Below are 10,822 nucleotides of genomic sequence, written 5' to 3'. Positions count from 1 at the left end.
ATCTTAAAGCTGGTCAAAAATGGGGGCTGGCTTACCTTTGCCTGGATTTGGAGCTGAGGAACTGCTCTCTACCTACAAGCCTATTTCAGTCTCCAGGCAACTGGAATCTCAAAGGTCTTCTTTCTTTGTGCTTCATGGTCCAGGGTCATGGACCATAAGAATTGTACTATGTACTTGCTCCTTAGAAGAAAAGCTATGACAAAGTTAGATAGCATATTAAAAAGCAGAGACTTCATTTTGCCAACAAAGGGCCATACAGTCAAAGTTATAGTTTTTTCAGTAGTCATGTATGAATGTGACAGCTGGACCATAAAGAAGGCTGAGGGCTGAAGAACTGATGCTTTTGAACTGTGATTCTGGAGAATACTCTTGAGAGTCCTTTGGAGAGCAAGGAGATCAAACCTGTCAATCCTCAAGGAAATCAACCCTGAATATTCATTAGAAGGACCGATGCTGAAGCTGAAGCTCTAATACTTTGGCCACCTGATTCAAAGAGCCAATTCATTGAAAAAGACCCTGATGCTGGGAAAGATTGATGGCAAAAGGAGAAGGGGATGTCAGATGAGATAGTTAGATAGCATCACCAACTCAATCGACATAAATTTGAGCGAACTCAAGAGACAGTGAAGGACAGAGAAGCCTGACATGGTGCAGACCATGGAGCTGCAAAGAGTCAGATATGACTTAGCGACTGAACAACAATCAGGGTCGCAGATCTGGAAAATTATCCCACAGTTAGACTGAGTTCCAGTCACACAGCCTTGCCTCTTACCCAGCTGTGCGACGTCCAGCCCAGCAGCCAGTGAACCAAACCACTCTGACAGTCAGTTTCCTCCTCCGAAAAGCAGAGACTGCTTCTAGTGCCACGACCTGCCCCACCTCCTCCTCAAGAGATGCAGCTGGTTTCAGCAATAATAAGGTGTCAACTTACTTTATGTAAACTCTCTGGGCATGTTATGTTTGTAGAATATAACGATTCTGAGAATGCTCTAATCTCATCTCCAGGAAGCATGTGGCTTTTTTTTTTTTTTTTTGGCTGCACCATGCAGCTTGCTGCATCTTAGTTTCTTAACCAGGGATTAAACCTTGGTCCCCAGCAGTGAGGCTGATTCCTAGATGGTGCAGCTGGTAAAGAATCCACCTATGCAGGAGACACAGGTTCAATCCCTGGATTGGGAAGATTCCCTGGAGAAGGAAATGGAAACCTACTCCAGTATTCTTGGCTGGAGAATCTTATGAACAGAAGAACCTGGTAAGCTATAGTCCAAGGGGTTGCAAAGAGTCAGACACAGCTGAACACACGTGCACGCATGCCCCAGCAGTGAAAGCTCCAGATCTTAACCACTGGACTGTCAGGGGATTCCACGCAGAGAGAATCCATCCTTCTAGTTTTCCTCCCTGGCCCCTAGTGACCTCCCACAAATTCCTCCAGTCGAGGAAACTCTCTGTGGCCACCACCACAGGCAAAGGGAACAGGTCCACAGAGCAGGGAGCCCCTGATCCCACATGCCGTCAGTGTCCCCATGGTCCAGGTGGTCACAGACCACTCCGCCCTGCAGTGTTCTCAAGTCTCTGCCAGGAAATAATCCTCAGACCCCACAGAAGCTCACGTACTCTCTGCATCTTCCTCGTGGAGAGTAGGAAGAGCTGGTCTTACTTAAGATGGAAAAAGCAAACCCACGAGGCAAGAGGTGGGAGGTCTGTCAATAACAGGACAGGTGAGTAAGAGCTGGCCTCTTAAATGAATCTAACACTCAGTTCTTGGTGGCCTGGGAGCCTGGCGCGTTAAGGGTCTTGTAGGGAGGAATGGGTGGCCCTGCCCGGGTGAGCAGGGCAGGAGCTCCTCTTCTGCTGCGGGAGGTAGGTACAGAGCAGGTCACTGCCTGTGGCCCTGGAGAAACGTTCAGAGCACAGGAGGGCACAAAGAATGGAAATTCTCAGCTCTGCAGGGGTATAGGGAAGCGTCATGGAAGCTATGTGAGCTGGGTGTCAAAGGCTGGGTTATCTTCAGACAGAAAAGTCAGGGCAGCACCCAGCCTGGACAGAGGTACCAGCTGTCAGAAGCCCCAAGGTGCAGGGGACTGCTCCTGGGCAGCAGGGAATAGCTGAAGAGGAGGACCCGGGGGGAGAGTGGGTGGCAGATGGGCAGGGCCTCTCCCTCCACGGTAGACCTGGACTTTTATCCCGAGGGCAGAGTAGAGCCTGGCAGGTGTTATAAGCGGAGGAGTAAAGTGCTTACCTTTGCATTTCACAAAGCTGAGACAGACAGAAAAGAGACTACAGTCATCCATATCTGTGGCTTCCTCGGCCACAGATTCAACCAACGGATCAAGATTATTTTTGAAGAAAACTCTAGAAAGTTCCAAGACGCAAAACATGAAATTGCCACGTGCCTGGCATATTTACATAACATTTACATTGCATTAGGTATCATAAGTAACCTAGAGACAATTTAAGGTACACAGGAAGATGTGCATAGGTTACATGCAAATACCTTACCACTTTATTTTCTTTCATTTTATTTTTTGGCAGTGCCACACAGCATGTGAGATCTTAGTTCCCCCATGAAGGATGGAACCCATGCCCTGCAGTGGAAGTGCAGAGTCTTAACCACTGGACCGGAGGGAAGTCCCAATACTACATCATTTTATATAAGGGACTTGGGAAAGATTGAAGGTGAGAGGAGAAGGGGACAACAGAGGATGAGATGGTTGGATAGCATCACCGACTCAATGGACATGAGTTTGAGTAAAGTCCGGGAGTTGGTGATGGACAGAGAGGCCTGGCGTGTTGTGGTTCATGGGGTTACAAAGAGTTGGACACTACTGAGAGATTGAACTGAACTGGGCATCTTTGGATTTTGGTACCCCCAGGGGTTCTGAGGATGCTGGTAGTTAGAGAGGGGTAGGGCTGCAAATCTTAGTACAGGCAGGAAATAGGAGCCAGGGGCGCTGGTAGCCACCCAGGTTGACTAGGGCCATCTCCATCATAACAAGGAGGTATTCTGGGTCCTGCCCCTCTTCCTGGGACATGTAGGACTCCCCTCTGCTGATCACTGAGGCCCCATCCGCTGGCTCAGCCAGAAAAACCAGCTTGCCTGGACTGCCCCTACTGCCCTTCCCAGAAAGTCAATGAATCATCCTTCCACCTTCTACTGACTCCCAGCCTGGTTAGCCCTGGGCTGTTCTTTATACTTCAGCCTCCCCTCTGCCCCAGGCTACAGGACTACAGGCTACAGGATTCCTAACAAGCTTCTGTGTCCTCTCCCCGACCCTCCCACCCGCTACTCAGTGCAGCCTGAAACTCAAGCTTCTGCCTCAACCTCCCCCAGCAGACAGCCGTGTGCTTATGCAGCCTCGTTGGGTGTGGGTGAAGCAAGCGTCCACGGCACGAGAGGCAAAGCAGACACCAGTCTCCACTTCCACAAGGAGGCAATCCCAGCCTCTGCCTGCCCAGCCTTGCCAAGACAAGCGCTCCACACTACTCTTGCCCCCTGTCCAAGGCTGCCTTTGGTGGAACCAGGCCTCTGCTGATTTGGCCAAGGTGGGCGTGACTGAGCCTGGACTGGGTGACATGGGTATGCCATGTGGCTGGGCATAAGCTCATGGGGTGCAACATGAATCATGGTGACAAGAGCACCCAAAGTGTGTGTGTGGAGGGGTGGGCACCCAGGGTAGCATGGGGGAGGGTTGACTCCAGAGACTGTAAATAAATACAAGCATCAAAGTTGAGAAAGGGAGACTTCCCTGGTGGTTCAGTTGTTAAGACTCCCAGCTTTCACTGGAGGGTTCGATCCCTGGTCTGGGAACCAAGATCCCACATGCCATGTGGTGTGGCCAAACAAAAAAAAGTTCAGAAAGGCCAGGTGACTTCACTGACGCTTTCAGAATGTGGGCACATACCCAGCAGGTCCTTTGGAAGGATATAGGAAGAGACCAGGCAGAGACAGGGTATTCCACTGGGCCTGATGATTTCAGAGAAGGGCCCTAGGGCTGAAGTCTATCAGAACTGGAAGGGCCCCTGGACTGCGCTAGGGTCTGGATACCCGTTAAGATGGAGCCCAAAGTCCAGTGGGAAGTCAGACAGGTAAATGACAGCCAGGGCCCGTGGGATAAGGTCTCTGCCACAAGTGCGATTGTGGACTCTTCCAGAGGGAGCTCCAAAGATGCCATAAGGCCTGAGTTGCCTTAAAAAGTGAGCCTTCTAGGACTTCCTTGGCAGTCCAGTGGTTAAGACTTCACCTTCCAATGCACGGGGATGAGGGTTCGATCTCCCACTGGGGAGCTAGGATCCCACACACCCCAAAAAACCAAAACATGGAACAGAAGCAATGTTGCAACAAATTCAGTAAAGACCTAAAAAAAAAAAAAAAGAGTCCCATTTTCAAGTTATCCTCTAACATCCCAGGTCTTGGCTCTTGACCTTAATCTCCCGAGAAAGGGGGAACCTGAGTGCCTAGACTAAGTCTACATTGCCGGATGGATTTTCAAGAAACAGTTTAAGGACAAACTCTCTTGAATCATGGTTGCAACATCCAGAAATGTACCAGAATCTGATTCAGTATCATGGTTTCCAATTTCTGAACTCTGATTTCCTCACACTTCACTTTACTAACTCCAGGGAAAATCCTAGATACTTAAAAACACCGGCTGGTCAGTGAAAACATCATTTAACCCATTCTTGCCCAATCCTCAGCCATGCTTCAGGTCCGGGTGATCCTCTTCATGGCCCTCAGCTTTGCACAAACTATGCTGGGCTCTGCTTTTTCACATAACATCGTTTCAAATACACTTTCCAGCAACACATTTATCCATTTTAATGACCACACCCTCAAGTGTCTTGTCCTTCATTTTCAGATTGTGTTTCTGCCAGTGACAATGGCTTTAGGCAAGCCCCAGCGTTTTATGGGCCTCTCACTTCTTTTTCTGTAAAATAGGCTGATCTGGAAACTCTAAGGTCCTTTCTAAGCCTTAATATTCTGAGGTCTATGTTCCCCGCTGTGGAATCATAGCCTCATAGCAACAATCCCTAGAAAGGAGAGAGCTCCAATATCTGTTGAGAACTCAGTGTGAGGCAGAAAAGCAATGAGAAAGAAAATGGGTACAAAAAAAAAAAGAAAAGAGAATTCCCTGGTGGTCGGTGGTTAGGATTCTGTGTTTTCACTGTGGAGGTTCTGGATTCAATAAGATCCTGCAAGCCACGCAGTGAGGCCAAAAAAAAAGGGAAAAAATTTTTTAAAAAAGAAGAAAAACAAACAAAAAGTGACACCTCCTCTTTCCTGCAGAAACACCATCTGAGGCCTGGCTGGGTGAACTAGACCCCTTTGTTCCTTCCAGCCTGGACACCTAATCACACTAGGGAATGTGGCTCACCCTACAATAAAATCCTCCATCGGGCTCCTTCCCTCCATGACAAAGCACTTTTGGAGCCCAAGCCCAACCCCTCCAGCCCAGCAGAGTGCTGAGTCATGGTGGGACAGCAGCTCTCTACCCCTCCCCCCGCCCTCCCGCCCTCCCGCCCTCCCTCCCCTCCAGTTCCCGGATTAGCGGATTAGCGGTTGTTCTCCAGAAACTACAGGACTGGCTCTTCCCTCCTCTGAGCCTCCTCCTGCCTAGGCGGCTGTCCCGGGAGGCCTGCCAAACTCCCCTCCTCCACAGAGTCACGAGGAACTGGAGGAGAGGGAGTGGGGGAAACCTGGTCAACAAAGGTCCAAAGATCAGGCCAGGGCTTCGGAAGACTCTAGAAGCTTGGAGATGGCAGTTCTGACACCCCAGGGCTCCCAGAAAGTGTGGAACAGGCCCAAGCAAACACACACACACACACACACACACACACACACACATACCCCCTACCTGCATCACCCGCAGACACACACACACACCAGCACAAGAGTCCCCTTTCATTTCTCCCAGCCAGCCTCCCCCAGCGGGACCTTCTACATATTCCGAGCTGATTCTGTTTTGCCATGATGGTCACTGTAGCTGCATGTGTTGAAGCAAGCACAGAGCCAAGAAACCTCTGTTTTGCACTGGAACAACTTCTGGTAGGTCCAACTTAACGTTGGCTGTGTCCACCTGGATGTCCCAGAGGCCCTGAAACTTGGCACAGCTAGTACAAAACCACGCTGGCCTTCTTCAACAGCCTTCCCCCAAAACTGCATTTCCTTCTGTGCTCCCATCCTCAGTAAATGGCAGCAGTAACCCAGCTCCCCAGGCCAGGAAGCTGGGGGCTCTCGCGCCCACTCCCACCCCTTCACCCCGGAGACGCTATCAAATCAGCCACCTCATCCTGTCTGTTCTGTCTGCTCCGTATCTCTCAACTCTGCTTTCCGTCTCCTCTGCTCACCGAAAGCTAGGGCTGTTACCTCCAAGTAGGTACTCAGCCCTCTTGTCTGACTTTAATCCATCCTCCACCTTCAATCGTGCATGTATCCATCCATTCAGTGCATACTGAGGACCAAGTTCCAAGCATCTTGCAAAATGCCTGAAGTGTAGGATGGAGAAGACAGGACCAATGCCTGCCTTCCAGGAGCTTACAGTATAGAGTTAACAGGCAAGACGATCCAAAAATGATTTACGTGTCTGCAATATACAGTCAAACATACGAATATATATTTCATAGTATGGTTGTTAATCTTCACTATTTAACAAGCTACAAGTATCAACTTAATTTATATTTGCATTTTGTTTATGGCATCTTTGGGCTTTCCTGGTGGCTCAGTGATAAAGAATCTGCCTCCAGTGGAGGAGACATGGGTTCAATCCCTGGGTCTGGAAGATCTCCTGGAGAAGGAAATGGCAACCCACTCCAATATTCTTGCCTAGGAAATCCTATGGACAGAGGAGCCAGGTGAGCTGCAGGCCCCTGAGTCTGACATGACTTAGTGACTATACAACAACAACATGGCATCTTTTGTCTTATAGCTTTTCATTTTTATAATTGTATGATTTCATTTAAGTGAAATTCTAGAACATGCAAAGTTAATTATTGGACAATTTCAGAAGAGTGGTGGTTTTGAGGGAAGTGGAGGAAATCTACCAGAAAGGGGTTCAAAGGGAATTTCTGGGATAATGAAAATGTTCTGCATCTTGTTTCAGCTGTATTCAAATGTCAAAACACATTTAATGAAACACCTAAGATTCTACATTTTATTTATGTTAATTATACCTTAATTTTTAAAAAATGAAAAATCACTCATTTTTGCAAAGAAAAGAATTTTGTTGGCTACCTGCTTGGTACCAGTCAGCTTCATATTCCTAGACTCAGAATATTTTTCTAGGTATGCCTCCTCAAAGATATAACTCCACATATTTTGAATTCATCAAGCTTTGGTGGGATCACACCCTTTGTTCTCTTTCCCTGGGCACTTGGTCCGACTGAAAGAACTTCCCTGCAGCTTGCTTGCTTGCTAAGTCACTTCAGTCATGTCCGACTCTGTGCAACCCCAGAGACGGCAGCCCACCAGGCTCCCCCATCCCTGGGATTCTCCAGGCAAGAACACTGGAGTGGGTTGCCATTTCCTTCTCCAATGCATGAAAATGAAAAGTGAAAATGAAGTCACTCAGTCGTGTCCGACTCTTAGTGACACCATGGACTGCAGCCTACCAGGCTGCTCTATCCATGGGATTTTCCAGGCAAGAGTACTGGAGTGGGGTGCCATTGCCTTCTCCTCCCTGCAGCTACCTTAATCCAGTCAAGACATTTTACCAAACTATGTGACAGCCATGACCTTGATTTGGTCACTGCCAGGAGGATTCATCTTAATCAGCCTTTGTTACTCAAAGTATTTCTTGATTTTGTTTTTTGCTAATTGAAAGACAGAGATCTATCTTAAATACTACAAGTCCCAGAAATTTTGGAATTGCTTCCTTCCCCTTCTCTCCTGCTTGCAGAGGCCAATTGGGATCTGAATTAATCTCTTTCCTGTAATTCAATGCACCTGATAACCAAGGTACTCTTGTAACATTCTGCTTTGCAACCCTGTTACTTTTTGAAGCTCTTTTGGGAACTTGAGTGTCATTGATTTTTCTCTAGTTTGGCAGATTCTTTCTTTTCTAAAGACTTGGTCTTTTTGCTTTGGGTTCAACAGTTGGTCCTTCTTCCTCTGTCATCGCCTCTCTGTGGAGGCTGGGGTGAGGTGCGGTGAGAGTGGGGGTGACCTCGGCCCCCCTATAGCCCAGAATATCCCACCATCCACGTCACCAAACCAGCCAGCCGCCCAGATTTTCATTTTTAAGTAGTCAAATCTGGCAACTGGCTTCTTTTTTATGACAGCCTCCGAAGAACACTCTGTACGTCCAAGTTCTAAATGATAATCCTCTATATAGTCTTCTGGTAACGTTATAGGGTTTGTTTTGTTTTGTTTAAGGCTTGGATCTTTAATCCATCAAGAACATATTTTGAAATACTGAGTCATTTTCCCCCACATGACTATCAATTGTTTCAACATCATTTGAACCCATTCTTGCCCTCGCTCCCAATTGAAATGCCACTTTGCTGCTAAGTTGCTTCAGTCGTGTCTGACTCTGTGCAACCCCGTAGACAGCAGCCCACCAGGCTCCCCCTTCCCTGGGATTCTCCAGGCAAGAACACTGGAGTGGGTTGCCATTTCCTTCTCCAGTGCATGAAAGTGAAAAGTGAAAGTGAAGTCGCTCAGTCGTGTCTGACTCAGCGACCCCATGGACTGCAGCCCACCAGGCTCCTCCGTCCATGGGATTTTCCAGGCAAGAGTACTGGAGTGGGGTGCCATCAATTCCCATTCCTATGAGGTAGGACCGTTTAGTAGTGTTGATCTACGCATCTCTTCCTGCTCTAGTACCAACTCGTTTATAGTATATTATACTACTTTTTTTATATATCAGGGAGGGCAAATCTAACCTTGTAACATTTCCCCCCTAAAATGCTTGTCAGCTTTTCTATACACTCTTCCAAATGAACTTTAGAATCATTTTGTCAAGGTTCCAAAAGACTACTGAGTTTTACAGAAGTGAAGTGAAGTGTAGTCACTCAGTCGTGTCTGACCCTGTGGACTGTAGCTTACCAGGCTTCTCCGTCCATGGGATTCTCCAGGCAAGAACACTGGAGTCGGTTGCTATTTCCTTCTCCAGGGGATCTTCCTGACCCAGGGATTGAACCCAGGTCTCCCGCATTGGAGGCAGACGCTTTAACCTCTGAGCCACCAGGGAAGCCCCTGAGTTTTACAGAAACTGCCCTGAATTTATAGGTTTATTTGGGGGAGAATTGACAGCTTTACAAAACTGAGGTTGGCTATCTAGAAACATGGTGTCTTTTCATTTATGAAGTTTTATTTTCTGTCCAGCAGTAAACATACATAGTTTTCTTCACATATTTGATCATTTTATTCCTAGGTACTTTGAGCTTTTGTTGCCACTATAAATGAAAGCAATGCTTTTCCTTCACTATGTTTTCTAACTGGTGGTGACTGTTACATAGGAAAACTGCATCTGGTGGCTTAACCATACTCTTAGCCTACTAGTTTTTCTGTTAATTCAGTGTAAGTTTTCTTAAAATTAACACATTATTTCTCTGGACAGAAACCCTTTAGTGTCTCCATGTTCTTCAAGATAAAATTGAACCCCTTTTTACAGCACACCACCTTTCCTAACTTGGCCCCTATCCTACCCTTCCAGCCTTCTCCAACACTGACTCTCAGGCCAAGGTATTTCCTTAAGGTGCCTTGGACAGGCCATGCATTTCCACACCTTATACCCTTGAATATAGAGGCTTCCCAGGTGGCTTAGTGGTAAAGAAATTCGCCTGCCAACAAAGGATATTCTGGTTTGGGAAGCATCTGGATTGGGAAGATGCTCTGGAAAAGGAAATGGCAACCCACTCCAGTATTCTTGCCTGGGAAATCTCATAGAGGAGGCTGGCAAGCTACAGTCAGTCCATGGAGTCTCAAAAGAGTTGGTCACAGCTCAGCAACTCAACAACTGCTTGGAATTCTCTCCCCACCTCCCTCTTTACCTTTCCTTCAGACTTTGCTCCTGTGTCACTTTCTTAGGGAAGCTTTCCCTGACTTCTTATCCCAGACTGGGTAAAGCCCCCCTCGTCTGTAATCTCCCACTATCCTTCTGCTTACCTTATTGTACCGGGCTCTTGTCCCATTGAAAACTTTTCTCGTGAAACTAGCGAATGATGCTAAAGCTGAAACTCCAGTACTCTGGCCACCTCATGCGAAGAGTTGACTCATTGGAAAAGACTCTAATGCTGGGAGGGATTGGGGGCAGGAGGAGAAGGGGACGACCGAGGATGAGATGGCTTGATGGCATCACCGACTCGATGGACGTGAGTCTGCGTGAACTCCGGGAGTTTGTGATGGACAGGGAGGCCTGGCGTGCTGCGGTTCATGGAGTCGCAAAGAGTCAGACACGACTGACTGAATTGAACTGAACATATGTTCATTTTGAAATGAATACTCAAGAGAAACCCTTATAATTTAATCAGCAACTTAGTATTTTAGTAAACTTCTTAAAAAAACACTATGATGGAAACAGTTGATTTACAATATTGTGCTAATCTCTGCTGCATAGCAAAGTGATTCAGTTACAGAGACATATCTTTTTTTTTGTCTTTTTAATTAAAAAAAATTTTTTAAGGATTTTTTTAAAAAAGTTTGTAGGTTAAACTTCTAGTTTCACGTTTGTTAATATCCTGCAAAGGTTCTTGGGTAGGTCCTCCAACCCTGTTTCAGACCCTGGCTACCGGAGGGTAGCCGACTGGGAGCAGGTGCTTGGCGGGGCTCCATCTCTGCCATCCACGAACTCACACCCACTCCGTGCACAGCTGCAAGCCACACCCA

Source organism: Capra hircus, chromosome 29 (assembly GCF_001704415.2).
Source record: "Capra hircus breed San Clemente chromosome 29, ASM170441v1, whole genome shotgun sequence".
Classification (NCBI taxonomy): domain Eukaryota; kingdom Metazoa; phylum Chordata; class Mammalia; order Artiodactyla; family Bovidae; genus Capra; species Capra hircus.
Note: the sequence above shows the minus strand (reverse complement) of the source record.